Raw genomic sequence first — 9,984 nt, 5'->3', positions numbered from 1 at the left:
TATTGCAGGGAAGGTTCCACAGGACACAGTGAAGGGAAGAGCTTCCGAAGGGATCCCAGTGGTTGGGGCCACAGAGCGTTACTTAGAGAAGTAGCCTCTGAGGAAGTATGAATTCAAAATGGACTTGGAGGTGTCAGAATATCGTTGAGTTCTTCCTGGTCACCTGAGCCTGAGTCCTAAGCTCACACCAGCTGAGGGAGCTCAGCCTGTGTATGGCCCAGGGACACTGGAGGGTGTTCAGGGTGAGCACTGTGCCCAGGGGGCACTGACTACTACTGGACCCAGGCTAGCATTATGCATGGCTGTGGAAAGACAGTGGTGCCAGCCAACATTCCACCTGCCTGCAACAGGCCCCTCCTACCTTGGGTGGGAGGGGAGCAGGACCATGGGGCTAGTTCTGACCAATGCATTAGTGAACTGTCCACCACCCATCCTGTGAAAGAGGAGCCTTCTGAAGAGACCACAGAGTCCCAGAACAAAGCAGCCTGAAACCAGAGTGGAAGATGGTTGCCCTGAAGAGTCTAAATGCAGACTTTGAATGAGAGAAAAACAAGCCTTTGTCGTATTAAGATTTGGGGCTATTTGTTATAGCAGCATAACTATTGTTCCTAATACACAGTATGGACTCAATACCCATCCATTTGAATTATAGCTACTGCCTGGTTATATGACCTCGGGCCAGTCCCTTCCTCTCTGGGCCTCCGTTTCTCCATCTGAAAAATGGGAGCGGTTACACTTGCTTTATGTCACAAGGACTGAATGTGACATTGTGTGGCTCATTATGAGACACACTCACTTCTTGTTCATTTCACTTCCTCTGCCATGAAGGAGATGCACACAAGTAGGAGGCAAAGACCTGACCTGAAGGAGGTCCCGGTCTCATTCAGGGCACAAAGTGAGATGGGCTATGTGATGTCCTTCTGGATGAGAAATGACATTCCCTGGGGATTAGCTGCACACGGGGCTGGAGGCTCCATTCCAGTTTTTCAACTGGTGGGTTTTAAAAGTGAGGATGTTTGCACTCATAGGTCTAGCAGGAAAACAGGAGAGACCTAATGGAGAACCAGGGGGAGCGGAGGAGGGAGAGAGAGTTGGGGAGAGAGAGGGATGCAAAACTTGAAAGACTATTGAATGCTGAGAATGAACTGAGGGTTGAGGGGGAAGGGGGAGGGGGAAAAGAGGTGGTGGTGATGGTGGAGGGCACTTAAGGGGAAGAGCACTGGGTGTTATATGGAAAACAATTTGACAATAAAATATTATGGAAAAAAAATTAAAGTGAGGATGAGGTGAGGTCTGTCCTTCCTGCTTTGAAAGGGCTCCCCAAGCCTCTCCTTCCCCATCTCACAAACGGGTGGAACTCAAGAGGTCTTTCTAAGTGGTATCTGCTTTGCTCTGTTGCCCCCATCCCCCATCTCTCCAGGTCTCCCTCAGGAGGGAACTCGGTGTCTTCTGGCTACCACAGCTGTCCAGGTTATTCTGGAAACCCACCTCAAGAGGCGAGGGAGAGGCCTAGGAGAAGTCCTGCGCTCCAGAAATCTTCACTCAGAAGCTGCTGCTGTTTCTGTGTGTCTGGCTGTGGGCACAGAGACTTAGGAGAGGCAGATGACGGGCAGGGCTCCCTGGTCAGACCCTGGCGGGAGACGGGTGCCTGTGGGACTGCCAGCCTCTCAGGAGTGGGCTGTGAGCTGGGTGGAGGTGAGGGGTCCCGGGGCTAGGCTAAGGAGGAGAGGCCATCCCACAGGGCCAAGGGTAGACCCACAGTCCCCGCTCACGTGCCCAGGGCCATCTGAGTGATTCTGGAAATAAGACAGACATGGGCTCAAGTTCCTTCCACAGCCCCGACTTTTTATGCGGCCCTGGACAAATTGCTTATGACTTCTCTGTTTTCCCCTCTGGAGAGTGGAGAACACACCCATCTCACACAGTCATCAGGTGAAAGGAATGTGCGATGCCTGGCACAGTATACATTCAGTGGCAGATAAAACCTGTAGTCTGGTGGGCTGTCCCACTGAGCAAGGCAGCCCCAGGCCGGGGCCTGGGAGTGGGGACTGCTGACATGGGCTCTGCTCTGGGCGATGACAGCGGGGCCCGATTCCAAGGCTACAGGGAAGGTGGGGGGCACGAGACAGGGACTGCTGGCTGCTTTGGCACCGGGCATCCCTTCCTCACGTCCCACTTGGCCTTGGAAAGCAGCAGAGCTGGCCTCCCTCCCCAGTTGTTCCTCGCGCTCCAGATAAATTGTTTCCGCCTGAGCTGCCTCCTCCTCCCCCAGCCCTCTTCCTGTTGCAACACCTCGCCCAGCAGTAAACAGGGGCCCTATCTGTCTCCACCACGTCCCTGGCTCCCTGCCGGCCACAGGCTCACCCTCCTCTAGCTCAGCCCCAGCCAGATGTGCCCGTGGCTTTCACAGCTGTTCCCTTGACCCCGGAGTCAAAGCGCTCTATGTCAAGGGATTGCCCCTGGTGCTCCCCACTCCCTCCATAGCAGCCTCTGTAGACCCCAGCATTTAGCAACAAGACAAAGGATGCTCATCATGTCTTCACCATGCTCCCTGCTCCCTGCTTCCCAGATTTTCAGGGCTGGTCTCTGCCACCAGGCACCCAGGGTCTCCAAATGTTCCAGAACCCTCCTCACTGGGAGAAGGCAGTCTGATACTCCCTCACACATGCAATGCTCCACACTCAGCACCTCGTCCCTCACAAGCACCATGTTCCATTTAGGGCCTCCATGTGGCCACATCTTCCCAAGAGGGGTTACCTCCATTCCTCCTGTCCTGGCCCTGGCCACACCCAGGCTGCCCTGCAATCATTCCCCGAGAGGAAAGAGAGCTTCTGTTCTTTCTCATTCTCCATGACTGGTGGAGGGCAGGTCCTGGTGCTGGGTAAGAAAAGAGGCCCTTTCTGGCCAGGGTAGGAGACTAGAGATTTGGGTCCAGCCCTTCTGGGCCTCCGTGTCCTTACCTCATCAGGTCACAGCCTCATGGCTGCCCCAGCTTCCCTGGTAGACAGCAAGGATGCCTGTGTCTGTCAGATCAGATCACATACGCAACCTCTCTTGTTCTCTCCCTCTCTCCCTCCCTCCTTTCTGGCTCTCTCTGTCTCTGTCTGTCTGTCTCTCTCTCTCTTTCTCTCTCTCTCTCTCTCTCTCTCTCTCTCTCACACACACACACACACACACACACACACATGCATGCACACACCCCAGCATGGTCAAGAAAGTGAGGGGAAGAGTCATACCCACCTGTTCTAAAAGCACCATTTTTAACACACATTTGACACCGCTGTGGTTAAGACCATGGTGAAAAGACCACCATGGGAAACAGCATGAAAAGAAAGATCGTTCTGCTGGAACTCAGTGGGAAACTGAGGATCAGCTTAAGTGCGAGGAGAAGGCTTCCTCCTAGACACCAGGGGCTTGCCTGGGGCCCCCTGACCCTGAGGTTCAGAACGCGGCTAGGCTTCGGCTCCCACAGCCAGCTTCCTGGAGCTCCCCTGTGTTTAACTGGGATCCCTCTCGTGCATCTCAAACCCCTTCTCCGCAGCCCTGGGGACCTCTCCACAGCTCATCCCTTTTCACTCCCCGCAAATCCCATCACTGGACTCGTTGTGCAAGCTACAGTTGCTGATTAGAGATGGGGGCTCAGAAATCACCCTCAGCACTGTCTCTCTTTATGAAGAAATGTAATTGAAGCTCAGAAGTAGTAGCTGCTAATGACAGTATGGAGGGTTGACTGAGTGTCTTCTATGTGACAGACTGGGGCTGAGCATCTCATAGGCATAAGCTCACATAACCCTCACAAGAATCCCCCCCAGGAAAGTCCTGTTCCTGGCCCCATGTTACAGGCAAGAAAATGGGGACCTGGTTAGGTTGAATGACTTAACCCAGCTACTAAGCATTAGAACAAAGATTCCAACCTAAGTTAGCCTGACTTCAAACTTTAATGCCTTACACCACTAGCTGTACTGCCTCCAGGGTAGAAAAGGGATTTGGGAAGCAATTTGTCCAAAATCATACAACATGTTTGGGGTGCACGTGGCCCCAGAACCCAGGGAGCATCGTTTGTTGTCCATCCTTAGGAGTCAGGTCCTTGGTGAGCAATTGCTATGACAGGGCGCGGGGCCGGGCTTGGTCCGAAGGCCTCCTGCCAGCCTGGCCCTGCTCCCTTCCTGACCAGCCTCAACTCAGCCCTGGTCTGGCAGACTCTCTAAGCTGGAAGGACCTGGGAGCTCATCTTGCTGGACTGCTCGCTGTGGCTTGCTCAAGGCCACAGGTGAGCTGGGAGCAGGCCCAACGCCAGACCAGCCCCTCTCTGCCCTGTCTCCATGCTCTGACCCTGCTCTGATGGGCCAGACCTTCCCAGGGTGACGTCAGCTCCAAGAGTAGTTTGGTGGTCAGGACTTGGTGGCAAGTCCCAACAAGTCTTCCCCGAGGGGCTAAGATTAGCACAGGGACCTCAGCTCTGACTCACAGAGGTGACCAGGGTCAGGCCAGCCTGGTCCCCATTACCGCTCTCCTCTGATTCACCAGTGGAAAAAAAATTGGTCCAAGACCTTTCCCTGGCTGCCAGCTTTCTCTGTGTGTGTCTAACGGCCTGGACTCTGCAGAGTGGGGATAGGGCCTCGCGCTCCTCAGCCTCTGGGCCTGGGCTACAAAAGCTGACCCAAAAGCTGGCTGCAGGTTTGGCACCTACTCTGATGTTCCCCCAACTTCTCATTTCATCTATCTTCCCTGGTCTCCCCAATATCCAGTCAAAGGGCTTAAGCCGACCTGTTCTGCTTCAGAGGGAAAACTCCAGGTCCGGAGGTGGTCCATAGGGCCAACTCTGCCTACACCTGCTGTAATTTGGCAGAGATTTCACCAAACCTCTTAGGATGTGAATGTAAGGGATGCACAATTTATGTGCTTCAAATCACTCATACAATCTTAAAGCCATAGATGGTCAGCACCCTGTGAATTAACTGTGTCTCTATGTGCATGTGTGTGTGGGTGTAGGGAGAGCACAGGGTAGGAGACTGACATGCTACCTGCATATCCCCTGGGGATGCTAGGGCCCTGCCTTCAGAGGTCCCAGATCAGGACCACCAGACTCAAGTCTCCCATCTATAAGGTGGACACGTGGAGTCAGCTTGTTAATGTCTCAACCTGCACGTCCGCTTTTCCAGAGTCAGCTGCTTTTCAAATGCCTTGCCTCCTAAACTTTACTTTCTCTTTTCAGACAAAGCTTTGACTTGAGTCTGAAACAGATATTTATTCTATTCCTAAGCTCCTTTCCTGATCTGTATCCTGGAGGCACCTGGGACGGGGCAGCAAAGGTTAGCAGGCCTCCCTGGTCGACGCTGACATCTCCAGAGGGCAAGAGGAAGAAGTGGGAGGAAGGGAAGGATTGATTTCTGCTGCAACCGTGTGATTTCTGCCAACAGCCACCAGAGGTGTTCCTTGCCTGCCTGGATTCACGCTGTGCTTTCCCCAAAGGTTTCAAAGTCCTTGGAATAGGGGATGTGGTGGTAACCATGACATTCCCTCTTCCTTGTCTCCTTTTTAAGAACATGGTGGAAACAAGGCCCCTGTAGAGCTGTGAATCATGAATAGAAGGGACTCTGGAATCTCTTACTTTGGGGACATTGGTGGAGCCACCATGCAAAAGGAATTACACAGCCCCTTCCCGGGCCTGGAGAAGTGACCAGGGCCATGAGAGAGCAGGGGCATCCAGTGAGACAGGGGAGCAAGGGTAAGCTGGGGCTAGGCCTTGAGCGGGAGGATGGGCACCAGCTTCTGCCCTTGCCTGGCATTAGACAAAGCTGGAGGGAGGCCAGGGAGAGCCAAGAGCTGCCCCTGCAGCTGCAGCATCTCTGGGACTGTTAATCAGATAGAACAGTTAGCCCTGGAGAACGAGAAGGGCAGAACCCCTTTATAACGCTGCAACCCTAACGGGCACAGCAGATGACAGTTGTGAAAATCAACAAAGGTTGTGAACAGATACTCCAGCTGGCCCAGGGTCTCAGTCACACAAGGCAGGGCTGGTGGCCATTGCTTGGGCTTGGGCTTGAGCCGGGACGTCACAAGGGGCTGTGCCACTCCACAGGAGCAGGCAGTGGGGCGGGCAGAGAAGGGCTTTAGATGGTGTCAGGGGTTAGGGAGGAGTGTCATGTAGCAAGAATGATGGCATGGAGCCATGACCCAGAGGGAATGGCATGGTACTACATAGTGTCAGGACAAATCCGCTCCACTGGGGTCTCCTTGCTCACAAGCAGGTGGTCTCTGAAGCTCCCAGTCACTGAGTGCAGAGGACATCCATCCTCGGGATGGGTGACAGGGTCCTACCTTGGTGGGTGGCTGCCCCTTACAAAGGCTGAGCCGGGGCCCAAGGCACGCCGTGTACTGGGGAAGCTGCAGCCACACACACAGAGCCAGGGTGGGAGGTTGCCTCTCTGTCTCGCCCTGGTCCTGCAGGGCAGGTCTGGCTGTGCTGCCCAAGGCCACCCTGCGAGTGGGGAGCACAGCTGGCCTGCCTGGAAGAGCCCAGCACAATCTGCATCCTTCTCACTTCATTCCTGTTGCCCCCTGGGGACCCGCAGGGCCAGCCCCGGTCATTCCAGCTGACACCCCTCAGTGAGGATGGCCCCCACCCCCACCAGCCCAGCCTTATTTACACCACTGCCTTCACTCCAGACCTGAACTCAGCAGAACTTAGCAGTGTCTGGGAGGAAACCAACTCCTCAGCCCCTCCTAGAGTCACAGACTGTCTCCTCAATGAGGGGAACAGGAGGCAGAGATTGGGGGTGTCTCTACAAACCCATGCATCTGCTTTTCCCTGCTTCTGATGGGCTGGTATCAGGGTGGGCACATGGGTACCAGATGGACAACTGGGATGCCAGAGGCCTTTCCCACATTTGAAGAAAATTGGGACACCACTGTCATGTTCCAGTGTCAATCTTAGTCCCTATTCTACCGTAAGAGCTCCCTGTGGCTCTGTAGACACAACAAACTCATTCATCCACCCACCACCCATCCTTCCATCCATCCATCCATCCATCCATCCATCCATCCATCCATCCATCCAACATCCTATTTCCCCCTTTCCCACCACACAGAGTGTCCTTAATGCCTTTTGTTCTGTGAAACTTCAAGTCCTTGACTGAAGCTGTCTCCTATACTTGGGGCATTCCTCCCCCCGCCCAAGTTCTCTTTGCCTGGAAAGACCCTACTTCCCCATCCAGTCCCAGTTCAGATCTGACTTCTTCCAGGAAGCCTCATGAGCTGTCTGATTGATGGTGACGCTCCTCTGCGCTCCCACAGCCCCCGGGTTTCTCATACTGTAGCATTTATCATGCTGGGCTGTCATCAGTGAGATGAACAAACAGACTATTTCGTGCCTGTTGCATTACGAACCCCTACACTGGGTGCTGGGGACAGAGGTGAAGAAGTCCCTGTCCCTTCCATCCCATGGCTTCCAGGGACAGACAAGGGCCTAAATCACTTGAACACGGTGGGCTCGTTCACACTGCGGTTGGCCTGTCTGCAACTTTTGCTTCAGCTTTATCACCACCATCTTGATCACCACCTCCACCATGTTTTCAAACAGTTTTATTGAGGTATCAGTGATCTATAATAAACAGATCTGTTCAAAGCGCACAGTTGGAGCCTTTGGGACATATATGAAGCCATCGCCCATGAAGCCATCACCACAAGCAAATATTGAACATTTCTATCCTCTCCAAGGCTTCCTCCTGCCTCCGTAATCCCTCCTCCTTCCATCCCAGCCACTCTCTGTCCCCAGGCAGCCCCCTACTCTGCTTTCTGTCAGTATAGATTAGTTTGCATTTTCTAGAGTTTTCTATAAACAGAACCATACAGCATGTACTCTTTTTTTGGCCTGGCTCCTTTCACTCAGCACAATTATCTTGAAGTTCATCCAAGTGGTTGCATGTAGCCAATAGTTCAGTCCTTTTTATTGCTGACTAGCGTTCCTTCGGATGGATGTACCAGAATTTGTTTATCCAGGCACCTGTTGATGGGTGTTTGGGCTGTCTCCAGTTTGGCGTTACTCTGGATAAGGCTGCCTGGCATCTCCACAAGAGGCTTTGCACGACCTCTGTGTGGATGTATGCTTCCATCTCTTAATACCTCTATGCATGGCCTCCTCCTGTGTGAGGTGGGGGCCTGGTTAGAGAGAGAGAGTAAGAGCAAGGGAGAGGGACAGAGGGAGGGGCAGGGAGAATCTTAGGCAGGCTCCATGTTGAGCACAGAGCCCGACATTGGGCTCAATCCCACGAGCCTAGGATCATGATCTGGGCCAAAATCAAGATTCGGATGCTCAACCAACTGTGCCAACCAGGCGTCCCTTGTGCTCTGTTTAGAATGGAGAAGCCGCTACCAGTACATTCTATTCTCAGGGGGCAGGGATGAGAAATCTTCCCTCCCCAAAGTTGACACCATTCTTTCCTAAGTGGGCTAACTCTTGCTCTTGTTCTCTCTCTCTCTCTCTCTCTCTCTCTCTCTCTCTCTCTCTCTCTCTCCTACAGCTCTTGGGAAAGCAGAAACACTAGGGGCTGGGAGCTGAGGGCCTGGAAAGTAAGAAATCCCTTAGACCCCCAGGTGGGCTTCCTGGCAGGGAAATAGAGCTCATGCCCACACCTCCTCACCTGGGAGCAGCCACTCTGGTCTGGCCTCAGGTGCCTGTGGGGCCACTGAGGAGGCAGCAGAGATACTGAGGAGTTTGAAAAGTCCCTTTGGTGTGTGAGCCACCTTTAATCCTGCAGCGACACCCCCTGCCCTGGACCTCAGCCAGGCAGCCAACCTTAAAGTTCCCACCGCATCCTCAGCACTCACTGGCGCCCCTCCCTCCCATCACTCTGCCACAGGCCACCCCCTTCTTTCACTTCAGGGCCTCCCTGTCTTCAAAGCAAGTCATTTTATCCTTGGGCCTTACTCCCAAGGCCTTTCTTACTTTCTCCTTCAAGAAGATTTCATTGATTAGCTCAAGTCGCTCCCTTGACCTGATTTGCCAACCTTAGTCCTTTTTCACAAGGCCTATGACCTGAAGTGACTCCAATGCAGAACATCAAGGAGAGAGAACAGATTGTTAGCATCTCAGAGGTTGCCTCAGTTTCCCCTTCTCTGCCTGCTCTGAACTGTGCTGGGCCCCAGATGGGGGTATTCATCCTTTTGTTGCTGGCAGGCTCGGGCTGTCGTGTTAGAACAAAGGACACAGAATGCCCAGGGCTTGATGAAGGGAGAGGAAATATGGGGAGAAGGTGTTCTCATGTCTTTCCCATTGAAGTGGGACCCCAGTGGCCAGGAAAGGGGCAGACTAGGGCTGGAACCCAAGGGCCCTGACTTCCTACAGGGTGCTTATCCCACCCTTAAACCAAGTCCACACATTTTAATAAATGCTTTCTCACGCTCTCCCAATGCTAGGGGAATGGTGGCTGTGGGCCAGAGAAAAACAAATCAGTTGTGGGAGGAAGGAGGAAAGGGAAGATAGCTGTGAGGGCAAAAAACAGTCCCTCCAGAGAAACCAATCTCACAAAGGGTAAATTATAAGACCTGGTGTGTCTAATCCCAAAGACAAAGAACACAGTCTGAGAGCTTAGCAAAGAAAGAGGGTCCTGCAGTCTCTGGAGCCTGGGAGGGCTTCGTGGACCAGGCAGATGGGAGCTGGCCTGGAATCGGGACCTGACAGGAAGTGTGGAAGGCGCCGCAAGCAAATAGCACAGCTCCCTCAGAGGGGCAGCGGCCTGGGCCTGGGCGCCCCATCCAGCTCCCTCTCAGCAACTCCTCAGCCTCGGTCTTCTCCTCCTTCAGCTTTGATCCTCTGAGTGCTCCCCATGTCCTCCCTCCAACTTCCCACACCACCCACTCATGACCCCCACGTCTGTAGGCAGTCTGGGGGCTGGGTATGGAGTCATGTCTGGCACCAACACTTCCTGTCCCTCTTTGAGGCCAGTATCAACTCTTTACTTGGAAATGACCATCGCAGGCCCC

The 9,984-nt window shown here is 53.6% G+C and overlaps 1 long non-coding RNA gene across 1 annotated transcript; it reads left to right on the top strand.

Annotated features, from left to right (window-relative positions):
• The first annotated feature begins 832 nt into the window (after positions 1–832).
• LOC115289046 lies at positions 833–1,823 on the top strand. The gene is made up of 2 exons (XR_003907347.1): positions 833–993; positions 1,421–1,823. It is a non-coding gene; the product is annotated as an uncharacterized LOC115289046 (long non-coding RNA).
• Positions 1,824–9,984: the final 8,161 nt, after the last annotated feature.

The sequence above is a fragment of the Suricata suricatta genome, chromosome 4, assembly GCF_006229205.1.
Source record: "Suricata suricatta isolate VVHF042 chromosome 4, meerkat_22Aug2017_6uvM2_HiC, whole genome shotgun sequence".
Lineage (NCBI taxonomy): Eukaryota > Metazoa > Chordata > Mammalia > Carnivora > Herpestidae > Suricata > Suricata suricatta.
This window is presented reverse-complemented; position numbering and strand designations above follow the sequence as displayed.